This window comes from Capra hircus, chromosome 3 (genome assembly GCF_001704415.2).
Source record: "Capra hircus breed San Clemente chromosome 3, ASM170441v1, whole genome shotgun sequence".
NCBI lineage: Eukaryota > Metazoa > Chordata > Mammalia > Artiodactyla > Bovidae > Capra > Capra hircus.
In genome coordinates this window covers 33,638,732-33,661,508 of record NC_030810.1, presented here as the reverse complement: position 1 = coordinate 33,661,508, position 22,777 = coordinate 33,638,732, and positions in this window count along the sequence as shown.

Here is a 22,777-nt window from a genome sequence, read left to right as displayed (position 1 = left end):
TCTTCTGATTTAAATCTCCCCTTATTTTGCTTAAGCAAGTTTAAGTTGGGATTTTGCTCCTTGTAACCAATAAAGGTTTGAACAATAAAGACAAGAAGCTCATAAGCTCAAATTTGGAGAGGAGGGGATAGGCAGGAAAGACACGTCAGAAGCAGAATTAAAAGAATGTGGTAATCAATTTGATGAGTCATGTAAAAGGGATGTCCAAGGGGAAGTCCCCAGCTTTTGGCTTGAGAGGTTGGAGGAGAAGGAGGGTGTCTTTAGCAGAAGCAGGCAATCCAGAAGATAAACTATGTCGGAAGGTGGGTGGAAGAAGGGAAAATCCATTCCTCCTTTCGTTCATCCATCCATCCATTCATTCACTGAACAATTATTTGCCAAGCTCTTTCTATGCACTAGGAACCTAATACTGGATAAAGTGAGTTGAGATTTGGATAATGTCTGTATACCATTACTGACTTCTGTGTTTTACTAACAATAATCACCAACTATGGAGCATGCTCTGTCTAGAGAACTGAGCATAAATCCAGGCAGTGATGTCCAGCAGGCAGCAGGAAAGAGGATTGAGCTGGCCTTTCTGTTGTAAATGTCATCCCCACAGGATAATTCTGGCAGTCATGGGAAAGGGTGCTTGGAGAAGAGAAATCTAGTTTCACATGCATCATCCATCATGCCCAGGCTTCATCTGTGAGCTGAGAACAAAGTGTTTCTTGGGCCTGTGTGGCTAAGAGGAAGAGGCAGTAAAAGCATGAGTTTTGGAGTCCAATCTGGTGCCAGCCTGGGTTCACACATCAGCCCTACCAGGTAACCTTGAGAATGACCCTGAATGAATTGGCTGGCTTTTCAGAGTTTTGGATTCCTTAGCAACAGAATGAAGATGCGAATGCTCAGCCAAGTGTTAAGAGTAAAGAAATGTAGAAATGTATCCATTCAACTGCAACTATGTAGCAAATACCTATATGTCCCAAGTTCTAGAGTAAAGGACTTCATGGAGGCCAATCTTAGGGGCTTCATCTAGGAGGAATAGGTGAATCTTTGGGGCTACCACGGCTCTGTTCTAACTCACCTGAAACAGCCCACTACGAATCAACACCAATCTGCCCTTTCCCCACCCTACACTCAAGGCAATATTTTTTGCAATTAGAGGGGGAAAAAAAAATGAGCATTCTGCTGTCCTCTGCAGAGCTGTTTTCCAGAGCCGCAGAAAAAAGGTCCACGAGAACCGTGCTGTTCTCGGCAGCCACTGCTCCACTCCCAGCAGCCAGAGGCTTGAAGTTTTATTTGTGGTTTAGGTTACAAGCAGGGGTGAAAACCCCAGAAAAGGGGGGGCAAGGTGAAAACGTTTTAAAAGTTGAGAAAATCGCCTTGTGTTCTCAAGTGCGGGCAATTTGTCCAAACACCTGAGCTCTGTAGAATCCTAGTGGTCTGACTGTGGTTTCTATTCTGGGGCTCTGGGCCCAGTGTCGAGAGTGGGGGACGTTGTTTTCATACATTAAGAAAATCACAAAATCGCTTTTTACAAGATATTAATGAGTAGTTTTACCGTTTCAATGGCAACATTGTTGAAGGTCTTGAAAAAAATCCAGGTTCAGGATTGGAGGTGGTTTTGTTCTGAAGGTCGTCGCTACGTTAGGGCGAGTTTGTATGCCCCATGCACAGTGAAGTTAAACAAACCAAAATGTCAATTTGGAGCAGAGAAAGGTTTATTGCAGGGTCGTACAAGGAGGCAGGTGGCTCATGCCCTGAAACGTTCCAAGCTCCCAGAAGTGTTTCAGCAAAGCATTTTTAAAAGCCAGATTAGTAGGGTGGTGGGTGAGGGGCAGTGGTTGCTGGCTCGCTGGTTCTGTGATCAGCTTGTGCACAATTCTGTTTATAAGTTCTTAGGCTCCAGGAGACTTAGGGCTATGTGCTCATAGTCATCAGGTAGTTAACATCTTCCATTTGGTGGGAGGTTTTCACATCTTTAAAACAACTCAGGAAATGTATATCAGATATTGTTATCTAGGTATTATACTTCAGAGAGTAGCTAAAGCAGAGGATATGGGGAAGGCCTGTCCGGGAAAGGCTTCATAATGTCCTGCTCAGACACTCAGTTATGCCCAACTCTTTGTGACCCCGTGGACCGCAGACTGCCAGGCTCCTCTGTCTATGGGATTCTACTAGCAAGAATACTGGAATGGGTTGCCATCTCTTTCTCCACGGGATCTCCTGATCCAGGGATCAAACCCATGTCTTATATCTCGTACATTGGCAGACAGATTCTTTACCACTGTACCACCTGGGAAGCCCCCTGCTTGGTGACAGCTATATAATGCATTTCACAGATATTACCTGCAGAGTTTGGGGGTTGTCCTCCCAGGATCCAGAGCAAAGAAAGCTAAACATTCTAGGGGCAGAAGTGTCCAATAAAGTCTTCAAAGTTCAAGCCTCTTCTTACACTGATGACAAAAACAAGGCCCAGAGAAAGCAGGCAGCATGCCCAGGGCAGGACAGCATGTTTGTATTATTGTAGAAGCAAGTCTAGACTCTTGGCTCCTAGACTTCGAAGATCTTTCTGGCAGTCTTTGAGACAGCCCAGAGGTGACATTCCACTTCAGAAACCGGCCTCCCCTCGTGTTGACATTTCTGCGGCAGTGACTTTGAAAGCTGCCTTTTATGGCCCTAGCTTTGGAAGGGCAAACACTGTTATCAGTAGAACAACACAGGTGGCTTCTGGAGTTGGGTCCAGGTGGAGCTGAGCAGGAAGGGGGGCCCCTCTGCATAGGCAGACGTGACCCAATCACCTGTCTGGGTTCAGAAGGGGACACAGACCCTCCCTGGGGAGTGGGACAAGCAGCTGGTATGAAGGAAGACAAGCGGCTGATGGTGAAGGAAGAGCTTGGCTTTGGGAAAGCCAAGACGGTCTGAGTCCTGGCGATGCTGCTTGCCAAGAAACTTCCTGACCGAGATGTTTATAAAACAAGGGTGATGATGGCTCAACCACAAGTGCTCAAGATTCTAGGTTGCTAGTAGCTCTTGTATTGGATAGTCCAGGTATAGGATTGGAGAGTGCTGCTGGGGGCGCTAAGCTCTTGACATTGGTTGCTTACTTCTGGTCTTGCCATCTAAGAACAGAGGGTGGTCCAGGTGAAGTCTCCACCTCTGAGGGTTCAGGCTCCAGGCAGGGCCATCTGGGGTTCCAGGCTCATCTCACCTTCTCAGTCCTCTCTAATAATATAGGGATTTGCTTTCAAGGTTTGGATCCTGGCTGAGTGACCTTCTCATGCTTCCTGGAGCAGAACTCCAGGCCAAGAATATGTGTGGGGTCAGGGCAATGCTTGATACAAGTGCTACTGTTTAGAGTCAGAAAGCCTTGATTCCAAGTCCTGGTTCACCTGTGAGCTGTGTGCTTAGTCGCTCAGTCATCTCCAACTCTTTGCAACCCTATGGACTATAACCTGCTAGGCTCCTTTTACCATGGGGATTCTCCAGGCAAGAATATTGGAGTGGGTTGCCATCCTCCAGGGGATCTTCCCAACTCAGGGATCGAACCCAGGTCTCCCACATTGCAGGCCAGTTCTTTACTGTCTGAGCTAGCAGGGGAGCCCAGCATTCAAGTCCTGGCTCACCTATTCAGATTTTATTGGTCCTGGGTAAGTCGGAGAACCTCTCTGATTTCCTCATCGGTGTTCTTCCTGCCTGGCAAGTCACATATTGGTACGAGAATGAAGTCATGAAGGGAAAAGATATTGTAGTCTGTAAAGAGCACTAATAACAACCGGAAACTTCTAAAAATAGGGGGTGGCTTTCTTTTCGCTCTGTCTCTTCACCAAAACAGTATTTAGGCAGAGGTACGTAGCTGCCTTTGAATCTATGTAAATAGATGTTGTACTATTTGGAAGGTCTTCCCACGTGTCTCAGTGGTAAAAAATCCACCTGCCAAGGTTTAGTCTCTGGGTTGGGAAGATCCCCTGGAGGAGGAAACGGCAACCCACTCCAGTATTCTTGCCTGGAGAATCCCATGGACAGAGATGTCTGGCGGGCTACAGTCCGTGAGGTCACAAAAGAATTGGGCACTACATAGCGACAAGCGCAAACACAATATTTGTTACAGAAACGTTCTCCAGATATCTAGAGATGAGAAGCTGGTACCCAGAGACACCCTGAAAGAGTTCCCTTAAGAGAATGGGGAGGGGAAAATAAGCACTCTTTGAACATCTATTACATCACTTTCATGTATGAAGAGTGAGGGTGAGGATGATGAAGGCTAACTTTATTAACAGGTACAGTTCTGAGTGCCTTACACACATTAACCCCATTTTGCAGATAAAGAAACCGAGGCACTGAGAAGTTAACAACAGTCAGCAAGGTTGTCCTAAGCTGAGGGTTGGATCCCAGCAGTCTGGGTCCCAGGGTTATGTGTGTAAGCATTGCCCTGCACTGCTCCCATAGATAGCATGCTGTCTGATTCTCATGTACACCACCTGCCTCTTTCAGACAGGAAAGTGAGACTCGGGAAAATCGGGTAATGGTGCAGCGTCACACAAAGGAAAGACCAGAGGTTTGCTGAGGTTTTTCTTACTTCAAAATTATTTGCTTCTTTGATGTGGCAGCCTGGATGGGAGGTGAGTTTGGGGGAGAACGGATACATGTATATGTATGACTCAGTGACTTTGCTGAAACTTTCACAACATTGTTAATCGGCTGTACTCCAATGTTTAAAAAAAAATTCTTTTTCAAACAAATTATTTCTTTCTTTGTCTGTCTTTTTAACTGGTAGAAAAGCACTATTAAGAATGAGTCCAAATGTAGCTTTCTGTTACATCCTCACTTGAGTCCTATTTGGCTCAAAGAGAAGAGGTCAAAGGGAAACTGAGGAAAACTGGGGAAAACCACCTAGGCCAAGCTTGGCACATAGTAACATAGGGTGTTGGATGGAGTCTCCCAACTTTCTCACCTCTTTTCTTTCTCAGAAAAGAAATGCAGATCCTTCTGCCTTTACAAGACAACAGTATGCCCTCCTCCATTCCGGTTCTGAACTTTTTGGACAAGTTCCGGTTTGACTATGATAATCTGAAAATGTGAAAGCAGCCTTTAGCCCCGCATTTCAGCTCCAATCTGACCCAGGAGGAAATGCAATGTCACCTTGTTATTTGACACTGTGCTCCTACTAATGCAACTGAAGTTTACATTCTTTCTTTTGGCAGCCACCACACACTGCTGACTCACGACTCTCACGTCCTGAGAGCCTGTCTGTTGCCCTCTCCTCTATTTGGCCTGATTCCATTCCTTAAGACTCTCCCATTGGCATTATGCTGGGATTCATAAGGGATCCCTTCTGAGGGTACCTTGGGGGCGCTCTCAGATTAGGGGCTAATCCGCATCCTCAAACGTAAGCCTTTGAAGTCCCAAAGATCACCGGGTCCAGTGGGTGACTAAACAGTGCTGTCTGACTGCTGGGCAAGTAGCAGACAGAGTTCGATCAGTAAATGACAGGAAAACATCCCTTGACAGGGAATAAATGAGCCTGTGACCTTGGGTGAGGCTCACTCCAGGAAGAGTTGGGAAGCCATAGTTCATTCCCCCATGGATTCACTTTAAAGTAGTGCTTGATAGTTCAGGCTTTGGAATCTGGCAGGCCTGGATTCAAAGCCACTTACCAGCATTGTGATTTTAGGCCAAGTTCCCACGTTTAAAACCTCAGTTTCTTTCTATAAACCTGGAGTCACAACAGCACTTACTTCATCGTGATATCGAGAGAAAGAAAAGAGAAAGCATAAATAAATGTTTTACCCCCGGGCCCTGGCACAAAAGAAGAGTTCAACATGTGTGGAGATTTCTCTCATGTCTTTGCTTTCCCATTTAAGCATTTGTAGAGCAAATACTCACCCAGAGTCTGCGGGGCTAAATGAAAGGAACACAGGTGAGAGTGAAAGCTTGAGGGCAGGATAGGGATCTATCGAAAAAACGTGCTTTCAGGAATCACCCAGATGCCTTACAGAAACTTTGCCCTGCTTCTGGATTTGGACTGCTGGACACACCAGCAGCTTCACCCGACCCCAACACGCACACAATTTCTGGGGTCATCTCTGAGTTCGAAGTTTCTCAGGTTACTCTCAATGTGACCTTGGGCAAATCCCATAACTCATCTCAGCCTCTGGCACGTTTCCTGTAAAAGAGATACGTTCATATCCACAGTGTGGAGGTTTTACAGTAGGTCAACTGATAACAAAGGTAAGGTGAGAAGCCAAGCCTGCTCTTGGCTGATTCCCCATGACTTTTATCTGTGTTTCCCCCACCACTCACCCTTCCTGCCAGCCTCTATCACCATATGCCAAGATTGGGCTAGATGCTGGTAGTCAACAGACACGTGATAAGCTAGCCCTGCCTATAGAGAGTTTCAAGTTAGCAGGGGGTGCAGGGAGGGTGAAATAAATGTTTGAATTTCCAACCCTGACAGAGAGGGCTAAGAACTGTGACAGAATTATGTTCAACTCTATGTAAGAATGCCAGAAAAGATCAATCACTTTGTCTGTTGGCCCTCAGATTTTTCATCTGTCAAATGGATGTAATTTGTTTTTACCTCACGTGAGATGCCTTAAGTGAGTTAGTAAATGTGAAACTATGCGTCGGAAAGTTTGGCTCTGTACTGTGGGTGTGCTCAGTCATGCTCGACTCTTTTGGCCCCATGGACTGTGTAGCCCGCCAGGCTCTTCTGTCCATGGAATTTTCCAGGCAAGATTAGCGGGATGGGTTGCCATTTCCTACTCCAGGGGATCTTCCTGACCCAAGAATCGAACCCATGTCTCTTGTTTCTCCTGCATTGCCGTGCAGATTCTTTACCCCCAGTGCCACCTAGGAAGCCCCTTCGGCTTCTACTTATTTATCTATTTCCCCATAAGAAATCAGTCTTCTTGAAGGAGAACACATGTCTCCCTCATTTCCCTGTCCCCAGCACGTTGAGACAGAGCAGGTGCCGATCAACACTGAACTGAACTGATAGAAGAATTTATTATCTGATTTGATTTCCCCAACCTCAGAGAAGCCCACCCATTTTGTAGATAAAAAACTGTGTACAGGGTTCAGCCAGTTCTTGGCAATCAGTGACTGAACCAGACATCTTCAGACCTGTTCTGATGACCTTTCTACTAGATTCCACAACAGAAGCTCAGGTAGGATGACAGCGCTCTGCTGGACATGACTCACCCTTCTCCACGGTCACTAAGCCAGTCCATCAGCCTCTCACGCTGCGTCATGGGTGGAGGTGAGCCTGGAGCTTGAAGAGAAAGCAGAGCGGTCCTGCTGGGCCTGTGTGCCCAGGGACCCCTCAGGGCGGCCAAACACGTCACCCAGGAAATCCCTCATGGGGTGGTGGGTGGCAGTGGGGTGGGTACAGAGATGTCACACTGGATCCACTCCCCTCTCTCCAAGAGTGTCTGAAGGGCAACACCTACCCATCACTGTGTCCAGTGGCCTCTAACACAGAGGCATCCCTTCCCCTCAATTCCCAGGGCCAAAGCCCTCATCATCTCTTGTGTTGACTAGGCTCTCAGCCCCCACTTTACAGACCTTCCTTTAAGAAATTAAGTAACCTGCCCCAGTTACACATTATGACTATGTCATGCTGATGTTCAAAAAAATCTTTAAAAGCTCCCCAGTACATAGGGAATGAAGTCCAAATCCCTGGCTCACCATTCAGGCTCTCTTGATGACAGCCCCTCTCCATGCTTCCCTGAAGCCCTTACATTACCTCAGGGTACATATCGTTATTCCTCAGAGTTGTCTTTTATCCTTTGTTCCCCTCGCCCTGACTAATATACTTTCTTTCCCTTCAAAGGCCCTCTTATTCATCCTTCACGTCTGAGCTTAAAAGCCACCTACTGAGGACTTCCCTGGTGGTCCATTGGCTAAGAATTCATCTTCCAATGCAGGGGACCCGTGTTAGATCCCTTGTTGGGGAACTAAGATCCCACATGCCAAGGGGCAACTAAGCCCACGTGCCATAACTACAGAAGCTCATGCATGGCAATGAAGAGTCTGAGTATCATAACTAAGGCCCAATGCAGCCAAATAAATAAATATTTTTTTAAAAAAGCCACCCCCTTTAGGAAGCATTCTCTGATCTCTTCAGCCCAAAATGATAGCACTAGTTATATTTGTTTATCATGTTTTGTCCAATCATAGTGATTAATACTTTGACATGCTTCCTTTAATTTGATGCTACCCACAGTCTTAGTCATGAATATCATTAATCCCCTTTATAGATGTGGAAACTGACACTCAGAAAGCAGAACTAAGCTGCCTGACCTCACACACCTCATGGAATTTCACACATTAGTCTGCCTGCCACCAAAGCCGCTCCAGGATTTTTGGTTCTTACTCAGCTAGTTCTTTGTACATTTTTGCGGCACTCATCTTGCTCAGTTCAGTTCAGTTCAGTCGCTCAGTCATGTCCGACTCTTTGCGACCCCATGAATCGCAGCACGCCAGGCCTCCCTGTCCATCTCCATCTCCCGAAGTTCACTCAGACTCACGTCCATCGAGTCAGTGATGCCATCCAGCCATCTCATCCTCTGTCGTCCCCTTCTCCTCCTGCCCCCAATCCCTCCCAGCATCAGTGTCTTTTCCAATGAGTCAACTCTTCGCATGAGGTGGCCAAAGTGCTGGAGTTTCAGCTTTAGCATCAGTCCTTCTAAAGAAATCCCAGGACTGATCTCCTTCAGAATGGACCGGTTGGATCTCCTTGCAGTCCAAGGGACTCTCAAGAGTCTTCTCCAACACCACAGTTCAAAAGCATCAGTTCTTTAGTGCTCAGCCTTCTTCACAGTCCAACTCTCACATCCATACATGACCACAGGAAAAACCATAGCCTTGACTAGCTGGACCTTCGTTGGCAAAGTAATGTCTCTGTTTTTGAATATACTATCTAGGTTGGTCATAATTTTTCTTCCAAGAAGTAAGCGTCTTTTAATTTTATGGCTGCAGTCACCATTGGCAGTGATTTTGGAGCCCCCCAAAATAAAGTCTGACACTGTTTCCACTGTTTCCCCATCTATTTCCCATGAAGTGATAGGACTGGATGCCATGATCTTCGTTTTCTGAATGTTGAGCTTTAAGCCAACTTTTTCACTCTCCTCTTTCACTTTCATCAAGAGGCTTTTTAGCTCCTCTTCACTTTCTGCCATAAGGGTGGTGTCATCTGCATATCTGAGGTGATTGATATTTCTCCCGGCAATCTTGATTCCAGCTTGTGCTTCTTCCAGCCCAGCGTTTCTCATGATGTACTCTGCATAGAAGTGAAATAAGCAGGGTGACAATATACAGCCTGGACGTACTCCTTTTCCTATTTGGAACCAGTCTGTTGTTCCATGTCCAGTTCTAACTGTTGCTTCCTGACCTGCATACAGATTTCTCAAGAGGCAGGTTAGGTGGTCTGGTATTCCCATCTCTTTCAGAATTTTCCACAGTTTATTGTGATCCACACAGTCAAAGGCTTTGGCATAGTCGATAAAGCAGAAATAGCTGTTTTTCTGGAACTTTCTTGCTTTTTCCATGATCCAGCAGATGTTGGCAATTTGATCTCTGGTTCCTCTGCCTTTTCTAAAACGAGCTTGAACATCAGGGAGTTCAAGGTTCACGTATTGCTGAAGCCTGGCTTGGAGAATTTTGAGCATTACTTTACTAGCATGTGAGATGAGTGCAATTGTGCGGTAATTTGAGCATTCTTTGGCATTGCCTTTCTTTGGGATTGGAATGAAAACTGAGCTTTTCCAGTCCTGTGGCCACTGCTGAGTTTTCCAAACTTGCTGGCATATTGAGTGCAGCACTTTCACAGCATCATCTTTCACAATTTGAAATGGCTCAACTGGAATTCCATCACCTCCACTAAGCTTTGTTTGTAGTGATGCTTTCTAAGGCCCACTTGACTTCACTTTCCAAGATGTCTGGCTCTAGATTAGTGATCACATCATCATGATTATCTTGGTCATGAAGATCTTTTTTGTACAGTTCTTCTGTGTATTCTTGGCACCTCTTCTTAATATCTTCTGCTTCTGTTAGGTCCAGACCATTTCTGTCCTTTATCGAGCCCATCTTTGCATGAAATGTTTCCTTGGTATCTCTAATTTTCTTGAAGAGATCTCTAGTCTTTCCCATTCTGTTGTTTTCCTCTATTTCTTTGCATTGATCGCTGAAGAAGGCTTTCTTATCTCTTCTTGCTATTCTTTGGAACTCTGCATTCAGATGCTTAAATCTTTCCTTTTCTCCTTTGCTTTTCACCTCTCTTGTTTTCACAGCTATTTGTAAGGCCTCCCCAGACAGCCGTTTTGCTTTTTTGCATTTCTTTTCCATGGGGATGGTCTTGATCCCTGTCTCCTGTAAATGTCACAAACCTCAGTCCATAGTTCATCAGGCACTGTATCTATCAGATCTAGTCCCTTAAATCTATTTCTCACTTCCACTGTATAATCATAAAGGATTTGATTTAGGTCATACCTGAATGGTCTAGCGGTTTTCCCTACTTTCTTCAATTTGAGTCTGCATTTGGTAATAAGGAGCTCATGATCTGAGCCACAGTCAGCTCCCGGTCTTGTTTTTGTTGACTGTATGCTTGCTAGATGTTGTGTTTTCCTACAGAGATAATCTACTCATTTCTACTCTGATCTTCCTGAAAACAGAGGACTATTTCTTAAGCACCTTTAGCACTCTGTATAGCGTCTGACACATATTGGGTTGTGAGACAGAAAGCAGGAGTTAGTCAGAATTTACTGTGTGTAGTCCAGGGCTAGTTGCTATACCGACATCCACATCCACACACACACACACATCCTTTAAGTGTTGTTAGACCGATTTTACACTGAAATAAAGAGGCCCAGAGAAGCTAAATAACTTTTCATCATCTAAATTTTGAGATTAAATTATTTTTTAATCATTTGTATGTGTTTCTTTTTCAAAAAATAATTCTTTTGCAATATGAACCGATACAAACTTTTGAAGATCACGCATCTTCAGAAGAATTCAGATTTGGGGCTTTCTGACTCCAGGGGTCATTCCACTATAACCATCTCATTTCTGACATATTTGGAGAAAATTTTGGTATATGGTATTATTATTATGGTCAGCTGCATATGACAGAAAAATTCAGTCGCTGTGAAGGTTAGTTCTTTCACACATGAAAGAAGCCCAGAGGAAGGTGATACGTCCCATGGAGGCAGAGGCCCAGGCTCCTTCTGTCTTGTTTCTTTTTTTTTTTTTTTAATCTTGTTTCTCTGCCTTCCTTCATGCATAGCTTCCACTTTCAGGCCCAGCACGGCTACTCTCTCCAGCAAGAAAGAGCAGGATGGAGGGCATGTTTCCTTCAATCAAGAACGCCCCCCAGAAGTCTCCTACGTCACTTCGGCTTACATCCCATGGACCAGAACTTAGATACCTGGCAACACTTAGCCATAATGCAGGTCAGACAATACCAACTTCACTTGTAGCAGCCACACACCCAGCTAAAATCCAGGGATTTTATTATAAGGAGGAAGGGGACAACCAGTTGTTCCCTGGCATGGGTACGAGTGTTTTGTTTTCAGAATGTGTTTGCCCTTGCTAAAACGGATTCATGATTAGAAATGTTTCACCTTTCTGAGATACTCTGAGCCCTCTGTAGAGGAGATTAATATACACTGAGGGAAGACAACCAACTGCTCATCAAGGACCCAATTTCTGCATTGGAAGATGGATTCTTAACCACTGCACCACCAGGGAAGTCCTTGTAGATTTCTGGGTTTATTTTTTTGGCTGGGCCATATGCGAGATCTCAGTTCCCTGACCAGGGATCAAACCTGTGTGCATTATGGGAGTGCACAGTCTTAACCACTGGACCATGAGGGAAGTCCCAAAGACTGAATTTCTGAGCCAAATGGTCAATAGTCCCTCTCTGAGGCAAGGTCAGGTATGTGTTCTTGGCTATTGTTCCCCAGGTCTATATGAACAACATGCGTGCACAGCTGTGCGTGCATACTTAGTTGTGTCCAATTCTTTGTGACGTTATGGGCTGCAGTCCTTCAGGCAAGAATACTGGAGAGGATTGCCATGCCCTACTCCAGGGGATCTTCCCAACCCAGGGATCAAACCTGTGTCTCCTGCGTCTCCTTCACTACAGGCAGATTCTTTACCTTTGAGCCACTGGGGAAGCTTCTACAGGACCTTAGGCAAGTCATTTGACCAGTGTAAGCATGTTTTCTTTTTCAAAAGCACGTTTGCTTTTAAAGTGTGGTGTTGGAGAAGACTCTAGAGAGTCTCTTGGACTGCAAGGAGATCCAACCAGTCAATCCTAAAGGAAATCAATCCTGAATACTCATTGGAAGGACTGATGCTGAAGCTGAAACTCCAATACTTTGGCCACCTGATGGGAAGAACTGACTCATTTGAAAAGACCCTGATGCTGGGCAAGATTGAGGGTGAGAGGAGAAGGGGACGACAGAGGATGAAATGGTTGGATGGCATCACCAACTCAATGGGCATGAGTTTGAGTAAGCTCTGGGAGTTGAAGGATAGGAAAGCCTGGCGTGCTGCAGTCCATGGGGTCGCAAAGAGTCGGACATGACTAACTGAACTGAACTGAAGCATGTTTTCTACCAGTTAAGTGAAGACTAGAATAAAATAATATCTACCTCATAGGGTTGCTGGGCAGCTTAAATGGAAACATGAGAAATTAATTTTGTTAGATTTTATTTAATCCAATATATTCAAACTATTGTCATTTCAACCTGCAACCAATTTAAATTGCCAATGGAATATTTTACACTGTTTTTCATACTTAGACTTTGCTTTTCTCTTCTTTTTTTAATTGAAGTGTAGTTGATTTACAATGTTTCAGGCGTATAGCAATGGAGAAGGAAATGGCAACCCACTCTAGTATTTTTGCCTAGAGAATCCCACAGACAGAGAAGCCTGGTGGGCTGCCATCTATGGGGTTGCACAGAGTCAGACACGACTGAAGTGACTTAGCATGCGTGCATGCATTGGAGAAGGAAATGGCAACCCACTCCAGTATTCTTGCCTGGAGAATCCCAGGGACAGAGAAGCCTGGTGGGCTGCCATCTATGGGGTTGCACAGAGTCGGACACGACTGCAGCGACTTAGCAGCAGCAGCAGCAGGCGTATAGCAAAGTGATTCATCTGAATATATATAAACATACTATCTTTCAGATTCTTTTCCATTATAGTTTATTACAAGATATTGAATTTAGTTCCCTGTGTTATACAGTAGGTACTTTCTGGTTATCTATTTTATATATAGTAGTGTATATCTTTTAATCTCAAATTCCCAATTTATCCCTCCCTGACTTTCCTCTTGGTAACCTTGTTTCCTGGGTCTATGAGTCTATTTCTGTTTTGTAAACAAGTTTCTTTGTATCACTTTTTATATGCCACATATAAGTGATATCACATGATATTTGTCTTTCTCTGACCTACTTCACTTACTCAGACTTTGAAATCCAGTGTGTATTTTACATTTACAGAACAACTCAGTTTGGCAGATACGTTTAAAGTGGCTGCTGGCTACTGAGGTAGATCTTACAAGTTGAGACTAATGTATGTGCCCTTTCTGGGTGCGCCCCTGGCACCCTGTCCTTACAAGCGAAGAAGTAATCTTTCCCATGGCAAGTATCTGTTTACGTGGCTTATCCACAAGCAGCTCCCTTGAGGAGAGGGCAAGTGTGGTCTCCTCAGGGCCTGACATACATAGTACCTAGCACAGAGCAGACACTCAATTGGTGCTTGTTAAATATTATTCATTTCTCTATCCACAATACCTGGCCCAGAGCTTGACCCTCAGTAAGCATTTAATAAAGATGTATTAAATTAATGAAGTAATGACCCAGTATTTTAATGGTAAGTGAATTTGTGCAGGCAGTTTATTGCAGAGGAGACAATGGCACCTTTCTAGCCCTCAAAGTAACACCTGCTGTTAAGTCAAGTATCCTTCACCACCTCCTTCCCACTCCCCACCCCCAAACAGAACTGGAGCCACCTGGTAAGCCATGGGCCCCGCTTAGTCTGGTAAGATCGCACAATGCCTGGCCTGCCGAGATAAGGAGGCAGATCAAGTTCCCATGAGCAAATAAAATGAACTCCCAGCTTAAGGCTTAAATTCTCTGGTTGACGATATTCTTTTTCTCTCAAAATTGACTCAGCACAGTGCATGGTGAGAGTTTCTGAAAAGTTGCCAGCCATTGTGCAACAGAAGTCTAGGGAACTTTACAAAAATACCAATTAAATTCATAATGCCAAGCACATGTCAGCCTCAGTAGCACCGCTAGCTAACAGGATGTCCCAAAGCACCTTGTGGCCCTTCCTTGATTGTGAACTTCATTGGTAAGCTGGGATTAACTGGCCCTGCAGTTGCAAAGATCCTAAGAGACCAGAGTCTCTTGAACATTCCCAGTGAGGGTGAATTTGCCTTGTTTCTGCCAGGCTGTCCTGAAGGCATTTGCAAAGTGAGACTTAGCATCATTTTTGTCTTGTCAACCAGACAGGCTGGATGATTTCCTTAGAATTATGTAGAGCTTTCCCTCCATTCCTTGTGGACAACTAAAACACAAACACTATTTAGAAAGATCTGGGCCGAATCATCTCTTTGGAGCCTGGTGGCAGGCCAGGAGGCTGGTCACAAAGGCTGCATTCAGCTGCAAACAGCAGCCTGATGGGCAGGGGCCTTGTCCCAAACATCCTTTACTAGGCTTGGTAGGGGGTGGAGGAGGGGAGGTGTTACCAGCCTCCCAGTATTTGTTGTTGTGTCTCCAGGGCAACGGCATTGGCCATAGTGAAACCTTGAAACTGCACATCGAAACTTGGGAGGTGCTGCAAAGACAGGCCTGATTGGAAGAAGGCTTTCTCCTGCACCTTTCCCTTGTTGTCTAACTGGAGAGTTTTCTGGGCTCCTTTCAAAAGGCATTAAACAGAAGCTATTGTGTTGGCCGCACCTAGACTATTGCTGGCTCTCATGAAAGTTATGTGTGCAAAAGCTGTACCAGCTGCCCAGGACAGTTTTTAAGAGAATTATACCAAATCAAGCAGCCTGATGTTGCTGCAGAGCTTAGCAGCATGCTGTACTGACTCTGGTTCTGGCGCAGGACAACAATGCCACTTACCTGGGTGACCTTGGACAAGTCAGTTCCAGTCAGTGAGTCCTCTCCTTAATAACAACAAAAAATTCATTTAAATTAAACCCAATTCTTAATCCAGTAAATTCTTATTGATTTCCTACTCTGAAATAGATGCTGGAATTGCAAAGTTAAAACCACATGGCTATTCAAGACATGGCAACGAGCTAAGTGTCTATCACTGCATGAGTCAATGATGAATGGATAAAGAAAATCTGGTATGTACTTTATACGATACATTATTTCAGATACTAATATGAAAGATTATTTAGCCATTTAAAGAAGGAGGAAATCCTGCATTTGCAACATCATGGATGGACCTTGATGGCATTGAAGTGAAGTGAAGCAAAAGTTACTCAGTTGTGTCTGACTCTTTGCAACCCCACGGACTATATTCTCCAGGCCAGAATACTGGAGTGGGTAGCCTTTCCCTTCTCCAGGGGATCTTCCCAACCCAGGGATCTAACCCAGGTCTCCCACATTGCAGGAGGATTCTTTACCAGCTGAGCCATGAGGGAAGCCCAAGAATATTGGAGTGAGTAGCCTATCCCTTCTCCAGCAGATCTTCCCAGCCCAGGGTCTCCTTCATTGCAGGCAGATTCTTTACCAACTGAGCTACCAGGGAAGCCCAGGGAAGCAAAGACAAATACTGTATCATACCACTTATATACGAAATCCAAAACAAACAAGCTAACTTGGAGACACAGAGGGCAGAACCAGAGATTGCCAGAAATAGCAGGTGGGGTGTGGGCAACATGGGTGAAAGTGGTCAAGAGATACAAACTTCCAGTTTTAAGATAAGTAAGTTTTGGGTATGTAACGCTCTACACGGTGGTTATAGTTAACAACACTGTATTTACTATATATTTGAAAGAGGCTAAGAGAGTAGGGACTTCTGTTTCTATCACAGAAAAAAACTGTAACTATGTGCAGTAATGAAACAAAGAAAGAAATAACAAAGCATGGAGGACTGAAAACAACAAACAAAAAACACGTGCCTACTGAGGGGAAGGGATGAATTGGGAATTGGGGATTAAAGGGTACACAGTACAGTAAGTCTCCTAATGCAAATGAGTTTTGTCCCAATTTGTTCTTAAGTCCAACAAAGTTAGCCTAGGTGTCCAACTAACACAGTCAGCTACATAGTACTGTACTGTAATGGGCTTCCCTGATAACTCAGTTGGCAAAGAATCTGACTGCAATGGAGGAGATGCAGGTTCGATCCCTGGGTCGGGAAGATCCCCTGGAGAAGGAAATGGCAACCCACTCCAGTAGTCTTGCCTGGAAAATTCCATGGACAGAGGAGCTTGGCGGGCTACAGTACACAGGGTCACAAGAGCTGGACACTACTTAGCGACTAAACCACCACCCTCCACAGTGAATCTGCTTCCCACGAGGTGCTTGTGGTAAAGAACCTGCCTGCCAATGCAGGAGACATAAGGGATGGTGGGTTTGATCCCTGGGTCGGGAAGATCCCCTGGAGGAGGGCACGACAACCCACTCCAGTATTCTTGCCTAAGAGAATCCCATAGACAGAGGAGCCTGGTGGGCTACAGTCCATAGGGTTGCAAAGAGTCAGACGCAACTGAAGTGACTAAGCACACATAATAGGTTTACAATATTTTCCAGACAAATGAATACATAAAAAGCAAACACACACACACACAATAACACATCTTTAATCTCACAGTCTTGAAAAGTGAAGTGGTACAGTCCAGTACATACAGAGGCTGGCTGAGGGAACACGCGAGAAGAGTCACTGACTGGAGGAGAGAGAGGAGGTGGGAGACGGTAGAGCTGAAGGATCACCAGCAATAGGAGATGGGGGGCAGACTGCAATTTCACTCACGCCTGCCGTGCTGGCACAGGTTCCGGCTCCTTGCTGGCTTCAACTCTATCTGCCTTCCTATCTTGTCATCTTGTCATAGATGACATGGTAGCACTGAATTGCATTCCAAATGGTTGCTGCAACCTTCCTGTACTGTTTTATGCTCTGGTCCTATGCCCCCAAAACTAATGGTGCCCCCTCAAACAGAGCTAACTTACACGTAGACTGGACATGGGAACACACACGTTCGCATCTTGGAAAGCTTGAAACTTGAAGGTTCATATGTAAGGGACTATCTGTCCTATATATAACATAGATAAATAATAAGAACCTACTGTATAGCACAGGGAACTATATTCAATATCTTGTAATAACCCTAATGGAAAAGAATCTGCAAAACAGATATATCTACATGCATGACTGAATCACTTTGTTATATGCCTGAAGCATTGTAAATCAGCTGCACTTCAATTTAAAACACAGACACATACACTGCCCTCCAGGAGCTCATGTAAACCTAGCAGGCAGAGCTGTATTAAATATTAATAGTAAGCTGGCTCATACCCCGTGCCCCCTGCCTGGCTCCCAGTGGAGACCAATCATCCTATAAAAGTTCCTTTCCCTCCCTTCTTCATCCTGGGGTACTCCAAACAAAGCCCTCAAAGATGAAGAAGATCCCATGCATTTTCATAATGTTCTTCTCATGTCCGAGACACATTTACCAATTTGGACAAAATGGGGAGTAACTGGTCTTTTGCTGATTTTATACATCGTGGGCTTCCATCTATGGGGTAGCACAGAGTCGGACACGACTGAAGCGACTTAGCAGCAGCAGCAGCAGCAGCAGCAGTCTTCATTACAGCATGCTTTCACAATCCAAGGATTTCACCATCTCATTGGATTTTCTTAACTCTCTGCTGAACCTGGAAGGCCAAGAGATTGTTTCCACTCTAAATTGAAGGTGTTGAGGCACAAAGGAAGTGGTTTGTCTGGGTCATAGAGGGAATTAGAGGCAGAGCTTGGATTCAAACACCCAGTTCCCAACTTCTTCTTTCCAAAAATATTTCTTGAGCAGCTATGTGCCAACATTGTTCTAAGATACTGGGAGGAAAGCAGTGAACAAAACAAACTTCTCTTAAGAAGCTTAAGTTCCAGAGGAAAAAGCATTCTGTTAACAATCACATCAAAACATATTCTATCAGAGAAGAAAAAGCACTATGGAGAAGAAATAGGCAGAAGGAAGAAAATATTAATGCTGAGTATCGTTTTTTAATAGAGTCATCTGGGAAGTCCTATCTAAGGATACCTGAGAGAAGCAAGGAGCCAGCCATGTGGGAACTATAGTAGAATATCCAGCTAGAAGGGAGAAGAAGCTTGAAGTCTTAAAAAGAAAGTGAAAGTCTCTCAATCGTGCCTGACTCTTTGCAACCCCATGGACTATACCGTCCATGGAATTCTTCAAGCCAGCATACTGGAGTGGGTAGACTTTCCCTTTTCTAGTACATCTTCCCAATCCAGGAATCAGACCAGCGTCTCCTGCATCACAGGTAGATTTTTTGCCAGCTGAGCTACCCAGAGAAACCCGTGAGGTCTCGAGGTGGGAACACTGTCGGCACATTTGTGGAGTAGGCAGATGACCAGTGCAGGCTAGAGCAAAGAGAAGGACGAGGAGACTGACAGGAGCTGAAGCCAGGGAAGATGTGAGGGGTCTAGCTCATAACAGTCTCTTGGGGGATGGAATGAACTGTGGATTCCACCCAAAGAGAGACTGGAGCCATTGGAGGGCATTGGGCAAAGGAGTGTCGTGCTATGACGTGACTTTCGAAAAGATCCCTCTGGCTCCAAAGTGAGCAATCGTCTGGGAGCAGCACGGATGGACAGGGAGATCAGTTAGGAAGCTCTTGCCACAGCGGAGGCGGGAGAGGACAGTGGCTCAGAGAGAGTGGTGCCAGTGGGGTGGTAAGAGGTGGCAGAGTCTGGATCTGTTTCTCAGAAAGAAGCAACGGGATTTGCTGATGGCTGAATGTGGAGTGTGAGCAGAAGGAGGCAATGATGACACCGCAGCTCTCGGTCTGAGTCACAGGGAGAGTAAAGTTGCCATTTCCAGAGATGGGAAATTCTAGAGGAGGAACAGGTTGGGAGTGATGATAAAAAGTTTTGTTTTAAGTATGGTACTTTGAGATGCATATTAGAGAACCAGTGGTAAAAACAGAGAAGGTAGAGAGAAAGGCAAGCTGAAGATATTTACTCACGATTCTTCAAATTCCCTGGTGGAAGCAAAGTGAAGTGAAAGTTGCTCAGTTGTGTCTAATCCTTTGCAACCCCATAGACCACACAGTCTATGGAATTCTCCTGGCTAGAATACTGGAGTGGGTAGCCATTCCCTTCTCCAGGGGATCTTCCCAGCCCAGGGATCGAACCCAGGTCTCCAGCATTGCAGGTGGATTCTTTACCAGCTGAGCCAGCAGGGAAGCCCTCAGAGAGTAAAAAATCCAACTTCAATGCAGGAGATCTGGGTTTGATCCCTGGGTCAGAAAGACCCCCTGGAGAAGAGAATGGCTACCCATTCCAGTATTTTTGCCTGGAGAATTCCATGGACAGAGGAGCCTGGCAGGCTACAGTCCATGGGGTCGCAAAGAGTTGGACACGATTGAGTGACTAACAGTTCAGAACACATGTTATTCAAAGCCATCATTTTGGACTGAAAATAGTCTGGCTCAGATGGTAAAAGCGTCTGCCTACAATGTGGGAGACCCAGGTTCAATCCCTGGTTCGGGAAGATCCCCTGGAGAAGGAAATGGCAACCCAATCCAGTACTCTTGCCTGAAAAATCCCATGGATGGAGGAGCTTGGTAGGCTACAGTCCATGGATGGGGTCGCAAAGAGTTGGACATGACTGAGCAACTTCACTTTTCTTTCTTTCTTTCACTTTCAGGATTGAAATCCTCAAGGGAATGAGAGGAGCTAGAGGAGAGGACCGACCCATGGAGTATTCCAAAGGCTAGAGGAAGGGACCAAGGGGAAAGCTGTGCAGAAGAGTTCCCTTAAGGAGGAAAATCCAAAGATTCCAGCCTTAGTGAAGAAAGTGTTTCAAGAAAAGAGTGACCCGCAAGGTCAAACTGGTGATGGGTTAGGGTGAGGACCTTCTAATTTGGCACAATTGCCCCTCTCTGGAAATGGCAGATCATGGCACTGACAATGTTTCAGTGATGTGGTGAGGGCAAAAGCCTGACTGAGTGTGTTCAAGAGAGAATATAGGAGAGCACGTGGAGACTGAGAGTAGATTCGCCTCTTTGGGGAGTGTGTCTGGAAAGAGGAACAGAGTCTCTTTCTGTTTTGTAAGTAAATTCATTTGCATCATTTCTTTCTAGGGTGTTAGCAGTCTTAGTCCTTCAGTCGTGTCCAACTCATTGCAGCCCCATAGACTGTAGCCAGCCTCTGTCCATGGGGATTCTGCAGGCAAGAATACTGGAGTGGGTAGCCATTCCCTTCTCCAGAGGATCTTCCTGACCCAGGGATCTCCCAGAATCCAGGGCTCCTGCACTGCAAGCAGGTCCTTTACTGTTCCACATATAAGGGACACCATACAATGCTTCTCCTTCCCTGACTTACTTCACTCAGTATTACACTCTCTAGGTCCATCCATGTTGACTCACAGACTTAGAAAATGAACTTACGGATGCTGGTGGGAGTTAGGAGTTTGGGAAGGTCATGTACACACTGCTTTATTTAAAATGGATAACCAACAAAGACCTGCTGTATAGCACAGGGAACTCTGTTCAATGTTATGCGGCAGCCTGGATGAGGGGAGTGTGGGGGAGAATGCATACATGTGTATGTCCGGTTGGATTCCCTTCACTGTTCACCTGAAACTATAACTATCACAACGTTGTTAATAGGCTATTCCCCAATACAAAATAAAAAGTTCAAAAAAATTTTTAAAAAAGAGGAACAGAGAATTGAGATCAATGGAAGGCTTCTTTTTAAAGATGGTTGCCTTCACAGATTGTTACTGTTACAGCCTGCCGGAGAGGGACAGATGACAATGTCCTTGAGAAGATGAGAGAGATAGGATCAGTTTCAACCCCTGGTGTGTCTTCTACTATAATAACATGCCCCCCCCCCACCAGTTAACACAATTAAATGTTTGGGGATAGTTTTAAATTGCTTTAAAATGCAAACATTTCTTTCAATTACATAGAGTGAGTTTACCAGGGATGAAAAAATATTGCCACTGGGTCTTGGAGACACTGCCTTGATGAACATCATGAGATGGCCAGTCCTACTGCTGACTTTCCCTAGCATTTCTACACACTTCTGATTTCAGGTTATTTATATGGCTGGCTCCCAGGGTAGATAGAAGTCAGTCACTCAGTGGTGTAGAACTCTTTGTGATCCCATGGACTGCAGCACACCAGGCTTCCCTGTCCTTCACCATCTCCTGGAGCTTGCTCACTCATGTCCACTGAGTCGGTGATGCCATCCAACCATCTCTTACTCTGTTGTCCCCTTCTCCTCCCGCCCTCAATCTTTCCCAGCATCAGGGTCTTTTCTAATAAAGTGGCTCTTTGCATTAGGTGGCCAAAGTATTGGAATTTCAGCTTCAGTATCAGTCCTTCCAATGAATATTCAGGACTGATTTCCTTTAGGATGGACTGGTTGGATCTCCTTGCAGTCCAAGGGACTCTCAAGAGTCTTCTCCAACACCACAGTTCAAAAGCATCAATTCTTTGGCGCTCGGCCTTTTTTATGGTTCAACTCTCACATCCATACATGACTACTGGAAAAACCATCGCTTTGACTAGATGGACCTTTGTTGGCAAAGTAATGTCTCTGCTTTTTAATATGCTATCTAGGTTGGTCATAGCTTTTCTTCCAAGGAGTAAACGTCTTTTAATTTCATGGCTGCAGTCACCATCTGCAGTGATTTGGGAGCCCAAAAAATAAAGTCTGTTACTCTTTCTACTGTTTCCCCACTTATTTGCCATGAAGTGATGGGACTGGATATCATGATCTTAGTTTTTTGAATGCTGAATTTTAAGCCAGCTTTTTCACTCTCTTCTTTCACTTTCATCATGAGGTTCTTTAGTTCCTATTCACTTTAAGCCATAAGGGTGGTGTCATCTGCATATCTAAGGTTATTGATATTTTTCTGTTCTGCAGCCCCATGACTAGCAAATGACTAGTATATGTGTGTTCACAAACTACTTGGGAAAGGAAGGAGAAATAAAAAGAGAGAAGGTGAGAACTGGATCTTCCTGCCCTACTAAACCTTTCACATGAGGCATGAGCTTCATATTATTTTACAAATATACTTTCCTGATAGTATAGTAACTAAACAGTATCTTCCTTTTTAATTTGCAAATGACAAAGGCAAAAGGGGGAAAGGAATAAAGATTTATTGAGTGCCCACAGTGTTCTAGGCACTCTGCTAGGCACAGTTGCATGAATTAGTTCTTTTATACATAATCAACATGATTAGGAAAAAGTTGCATTTTGTACAGAGTCATCAGCACTGCCATTGAGTTAAACAGTCATGTAATGAAATGGGATGCCTCATACAGTAGTGAGCGTCCCATCAGTGGAAATATGTAACCAGAGTACGGATGAGGAGAAACCTAGCACCATCAGGTTTTGTCACCTATGGTCCAATCCAATCGTGGGAATCAACGGGTCCACGTGATATCATTCTGTACCTGTATAATTCATACCTCAAGGTTTCTCATCATCAAAACAGAAGCATATAGAATTTGTTAGAAGGCACCATAGGACAGCACTTAACTGTGCAGATTCTGAAGTCAGACTATCAAGGACA